Genomic DNA, 6,494 nt, shown 5'->3' on the forward strand with positions numbered 1-6,494 from the left:
TACAGAAGCGAGTCAAATTTTGTAAGGATTGGATGAAGCATGCCAGAGATATAGCTGTTTGATTGAAATGGGCAGGGAAATGGTGTGGCCAGCAGGTGGAGTCAGCGCTCCATTTTAGAAATTGTATTCAATACTTTCAGGCCTTCTTATGTGTAAATTAAGTCTGATAATGTTCTATGAGGCAAATGGGTGAAAAATGAAAGTGAATAAAAAATATGGACTCAGGTGAAGGGAAAGGTAACAATTCTTTCAAGGTTTTATGAGAAATAAGGACATTTCAGCTGAATTTGCTAAGGTGGGTCTTAGACATATATGGACAGTGGCTGTAGCGCCCCCGTTTGACCGATTGGCACCAAAATTGGAGGGTCTGTCTGAGGTCCCTTACTACATTAGGCCGTCAAATTTGATGAGGATTGGCTGAAGCACGGCTGAGATTTAGATGGTTGATTGGGTCAGATGGTTTGAGTAGAAGGAAGAAATCATGATGTAGATTGTTGAGTGTCGGTCTAACAGGTCAGGAAATGTAGGACAGAATGTAGAACCCTGTGGTGTAGTGCCTGAACCTGACTGAATGCATTGTTTTGGTCAGATGGTCTGAGTAGTAGGTAGAAATCAGGATATAGATTAGTTAGTATCGGTCTAACAGGTCAGCAAATGTAGGACAGAATGTAGAACCCTGTGGTGGAGTGCCTTAGCCTGACTTAATGCATGGTTTTGGTCAGATGGCCTGACTAGTTGGTAGATTTAGGCACCTTCAAACCTGGTCTGGTAAATCTAGATATTACAGGGTTGCTTTTTTATACTGCCTGTGTAAACATAGGCTGTGTTGCATATTCTTAACCAAGTGCTGAGTTGCGTAGTGTGACATGTAACAGCAGTAATATCATGCTGTATGCTATTCTAGGTTGTATATTTAGACAGGAGAAAGGCTAAAAGTATTGAAGGCATTATTGAAATGGAGCGCTGACTCCACCTGCTGGCCAATTTATTATAAAATTGTAATTGCTGTAGTGTACACAGCCTGAAGAAAGATTGAAGTTTGAAAGATTTGTAAAAGTCAAATGGCAGGAAAATATAAGCAGATTAAAAATATGGACTTAGATGAAGGGAAAGGTGATTAATATTTTAATTTTTAAATAAACAATAAGCAGATTTCAGCTGCATTAACCAAGGTTGGTCTTAGACATATTATGACAGTGGCTGTAGTGCCCCCGTTTGACCGATTGCCACCAAACTTGGAAGGTCTTTCTGAAGTCTAGTAACACAGATGTGCGCCAAATTTTGTGAGGATTGGATGAAGCATGCCAGAGATATAGCTATTTGAATGAAATGGGCATGGAAACAGAGTGGCCAGCAGGTGGAGTCAGCGCTCCATTTTAGAAATTGTATTCAATACTTTCAGGCCTTCTTATGTGTAAATTAAGTCTGATAATGTTCTATGAGGCAAATCGGTGAAAAATGAAAGTGATTAAAAAATATGGACTCAGGTGAAGGGAAAGGTAACAATTCTTTCAAGGTTTTATGAGAAATAAGGACATTTCAGCTGAATTTGCTAAGGTGGGTCTTAGAAATATATGGACAGTGGCTGTAGCGCCCCCGTTTGACCGATTGGCACCAAAATTGGAGGGTCTGTCTGAGGTCCCTTACTACATTAGGCCGTCAAATTTGATGAGGATTGGCTGAAGCACAGCTGAGCTTTAGATGGTTGATTGAAATGAGCATGGATATGGTGCAGGTTTGTTGTAGCTGGTGGCCATAGCGTACAGGTTAAGATATTTTTATGAATTATCCATAATGGCAATGTCCTGATTGATGTACTACCAGAATGACCTACTTGGGCTGAACATTGTAGAAGTTACAGTAATATGTTATTTATTAAGTTTTTAAACATCACAAGGGAATGAAAATGACTATCATTGGGCATTGCATATGTCTTGATTTGGCATGACTCACAGAACTGGCAGTACAAAATATTTTAACCAGTAACATGTCACTAGAACAGAAATGAGATAAATGTAAGTTGAACTGATTTTCAAGGTTTATACAGACATGTTATGTTGTTGTAGCGCCCCCGTTTGACCGATCGGCACCAAATTTGGAGGGCCCTTCCGGACTACTATTCTACAGGATATATTAAAGTTTGGTGATGATTGGCTGAGGCAGGCCTGAGATATAGCTGTCTGATTGAATTGGGCATGGCACCTGTATGGTTTGTGTGTGGCTGGTGACTATACCTCATGGAAAGTTTATGATTTTTTTATGAATTATTTATTATGACTGTCTCCTGATTTAAATGATACCAGATTTGTGTAGGTTTGGTGAAAATCCTAGGAGGTTAACGAAATGTCTTGTTTTCAGACCAATATGAATTATGCAAAAACGCAAAGATGCAGAAGCAAGTTCTACATGTTGTTTGATTTGGCATGTCGTACTGAATTGACCTGGCAAGAAATGTCGATTGTAGGCTTCACCGTTCTCGAGAAATAGGCAGAAATGCAAAAGTTGTCACTGTTGCGCCCCCATCTGGCCGAGTGAGGTGTCCTTTACAGTTTAGGCAGAGGGTCAGAGCACAAATGTATCACCCAAATTTGATTTAGATTGGTCATTGAGAAGCCTGTGAAATGCCTGCTTGATTTTGATTGGCTGATGGCGGCCACTCTTTAAGGAATAATTACTGCCATTGTAGGTGACTGACCACAGGCTGCTTCCTAGTACATATCTACCAAATTTCAGTTAGATTGGCAAAGGCAGTCAGGAGATATTGCCAGTTTTTAGTTGTAGCGCCCCCTATTGACGAAATGCGGCCCGCCTCGGACCGTGTCCCCAGAATGGTGTAGGGAGGTAGCATTTCAAATTTGGTCAAGGTAGGCCAAGGCACGGCCAAGTTATAGCCGTCAGACCAAAACGGGCCAAATTTGGACATTGTTTGGGCGTGGCTAATGGCCGTAGGATATAAAAATGTCTGAATTTTGTGGATAATTCTTGATCAGCAGAGAATTCTGATTCGTCTGACACCTCATTTGTCTGATTTGGTAGGACAAGCCAGGACTTTAAGGAAAAAGTAGGATTGGCAAATTATGCAAATTAGCAAAAAATCTAAGTAGGCGGAGCTTCATAGTCCAAATGGCAAGTTGGTAGGGCTTTGCTGTCTGTATATGTAGAACAAAGAATTTCGATTGTAGGTCTAACAGGACAGGAGATATCGACCGAAACGTGTTGGGGGGCGCTAAGGCGCCCCCATCTGGCTGGCAGGACTGGGTAGGACAACCTGAGTAGTGGGTAGGAATTGACATCATCTGACCAAGTTTGGTTGGTCTAGCTCTTACAGTTTAGGCTGTACATTCAGTTTTAGGGCAGAAAAATAATAATAATAATAATAATAATAATAATCCTAAGAAAAACAATAATGGTCCATAAGGACTTCGTCCTTTGGACCCTTAATAATCCTAAGAAAAACAATAATGGTCCATAAGGACTTCGTCCTTTGGACCCTTAATAACTAGAAACTGCAGGCAGTTACTGAAGGGTCCAAAGGGTATGACAAGTAGGACAGGTAGGACAGGTAGGACAACAGATGGTTTGAGTAGAAGGTAGAAATCAGGATGGAGATTGTTGAGTGTCCGTCTAACAGGTCAGGAAATGTAGGACAGAATGTAGGACCCTGTGGTGTAGTGCCTGAACCTGACTGAATGTAATGTTTTGGTGAGATAGTCTGAGTAGTAGGTAGAAATCAGGATATAGACTAGTTAGTATCGGTCTAACAGGTCAGCAAATGCAGGACAGAATGTAGAACCCTGTGGTGGAGTGCCTTAGCCTGACTTAATACATGTTTTGGGTCAGATGGCCTGACTAGTTGGTAGATTTAGGGACCTTCATACCTGGTCTGGTAAGTGTAGATATTACATAGTTGCTTTTTTATACTGCCTGTGTAAACATAGGCTGTGTTGCATATTCTTAACAAAGTGCTGAGTTGCGGGAGTGTGACATGTAACAGCAGTAATATCATGCTGTATGCTATTCTAGGATGTATATTTAGACAGGAGAAAGGCTAAAAGTATTGAAGGCATTATTGAAATGGAGCGCTGACTCCACCTGCTGGCCAATTTATTATAAAATTGTAATTGCTGTAGTGTACACAGCCTGAAGAAAGATTAAAGTTTGAAAGATTTGTAAAAGTCAAATGGCAGGAGAATATAAGCAGATTAAAAATATGGACTTAGATGAAGGTTAAGGTGATTAATATTTTAATTTTTAAATAAACAATAAGCAGATTTCAGCTGCATTAACCAAGGTTGGTCTTAGACATATTATGACAGTGGCTGTAGTGCCCCCGTTTGACTGATTGCCACCAAACTTGGAAGGTCTTTTGCAGCTTGGCTGAGGCAGTCTAGTAACACAGCCGTGCATCAAATTTTGTGAGGATTGGATGAAGCATGCCAGAGATATAGCTATTTGAATGAAATAGGCATGGAAACAGTGTGGCCAGCAGGTGGAGTCAGCGCTCCATTTTAGAAATTGTATTCAATACTTTCAGGCCTTCTTATGTGTAAATTAAGTCTGATAATGTTCTATGAGGCAAATTGGTGAAAAATGAAAGTGAATAAAAAATATGGACTCAGGTGAAGGGAAAGGTAACAATTCTTTCAAGGTTTTATGAGAAATAAGGACATTTCAGCTGAATTTGCTAAGGTGGGTCTTAGACATATATGGACAGTGGCTGTAGCGCCCCTGTTTGACCGATTGGCACCAATATTGGAGGGTCTGTCTGAGGTCCCTTACTACATTAGGCCGTCAAATTTGATGAGGATTGGCTGAAGCACGGCTGAGATTCAGATGGTTGATTGAAATGAGCATGGATATGGTGCAGGTTTGTTGTAGCTGGTGGCCATAGCATACAGGTCAAGATATTTTTATGAATTATCCATAAGGGCAATGTCCTGATTGATGTACTACCAGAATGACCTACTTGGGCTGGATATTGTAGAAGTTACAGTAATATGTTATTTATTAAGTTATTAAACATCACAAGGGAATGAAAATGACTATCATTGGGCATTGCATATGTCTTGATTTGGCATGACTCACAGAACTGGCAGTACAAAATATTTTAACCAGTAATATGTCACTAGAACAGAAATGAGATAAATGTAAGTTGAACTGATTTTCAAGGTTTATACAGACATGTTATATTGTTGTAGCGCCCCCGTTTGACCGATCGGCACCAAATTTGGAGGGCCCTTCCGGACTACTATTCTACAGGATATATTAAAGTTTGGTGATGATTGGCTGAGGCAGGCCTGAGATATAGCTGTCTGATTGAATTGGGCATGGCACCTGTATGGTTTGTGTGTGGCTGGTGACTATACCTCATGGAAAGTTTATGATTTTTTTATGAATTATTTATTATGACTGTCTCCTGATTTAAATGATACCAGATTTGTGTAGGTTTGGTGAAAATCCTAGGAGGTTAACGAAATGTCTTGTTTTCAGACCAATATGAATTATGCAAAAACGCAAAGATGCAGAAGCAAGTTCTACATGTTGTTTGATTTGGCATGTCGTACTTAATTGACCGGGCAACAATTAGACTGCCATAACAGGATGGAGATTTAGCGTAGCTCTAATGTGACAGGAGATGTAGGGCAAACCGTAGAGGAGGATACTAAAAAGTCAGACAGAACTACAGGTCAGCAGATGTCAGACAGAACAGAACTTGTTTAGGTCAGATGGTTTGAGTAGAAGGTAGAAATCATGATGTAGATTGTTGAGTGTCGGTCTAACAGGTCAGGAAATGTAGGACAGAATGTAGAACCCTGTGGTGTAGTGCCTGAACCTGACTGAATGCATTGTTTTGGTCAGATGGTCTCAGTAGTAGGTAGAAATCAGGATATAGATTAGTTAGTATCGGTCTAACAGGTCAGCAAATGTAGGACAGAATGTAGAACCCTGTGGTGGAGTGCCTTAGCCTGACTGAATGCATGGTTTGGGTCAGATGGCCTGACTAGTTGGTAGATTTAGGGACCTTCATACCTGGTCTGGTAAGTCTAGATATTACAGTTTTCTTTTTTATACTGCCTGTGTAAACATAGGCTGTGTTGCATATTCTTAACAAAGTGCTGAGTTGCGTATTGTGACATGTAACAGCAGTAATATCATGCTGTATCATATTCTAGGTTATACATTTAGACAGGAGAAAGGCTAAAAGTATTGAAGGCATTATTGAAATGGAGCGCTGACTCCACCTGCTGGCCAATTTATTATAAAATTGTAATTGCTGCAGTGTACACAGCCTGAAGAAAGATTGAAGTTTGAAAGATTTGTAAAAGTCAAATGGCAGGAAAATATAAGCAGATTAAAAATATGGACTTAGATGAAGGGAAAGGTGATTAATTTTTTAATTTTTAAATAAACGATAAGCAGATTTCAGCTGCATTAACCAAGGTTGGTCTTAGACATATTAGGACAGTGGCTGTAGTGCCCCCGTTTGACCGATT

Source organism: Paramormyrops kingsleyae, chromosome 2 (genome assembly GCF_048594095.1).
Source record: "Paramormyrops kingsleyae isolate MSU_618 chromosome 2, PKINGS_0.4, whole genome shotgun sequence".
NCBI classification, from domain to species: Eukaryota; Metazoa; Chordata; class Actinopteri; order Osteoglossiformes; family Mormyridae; genus Paramormyrops; species Paramormyrops kingsleyae.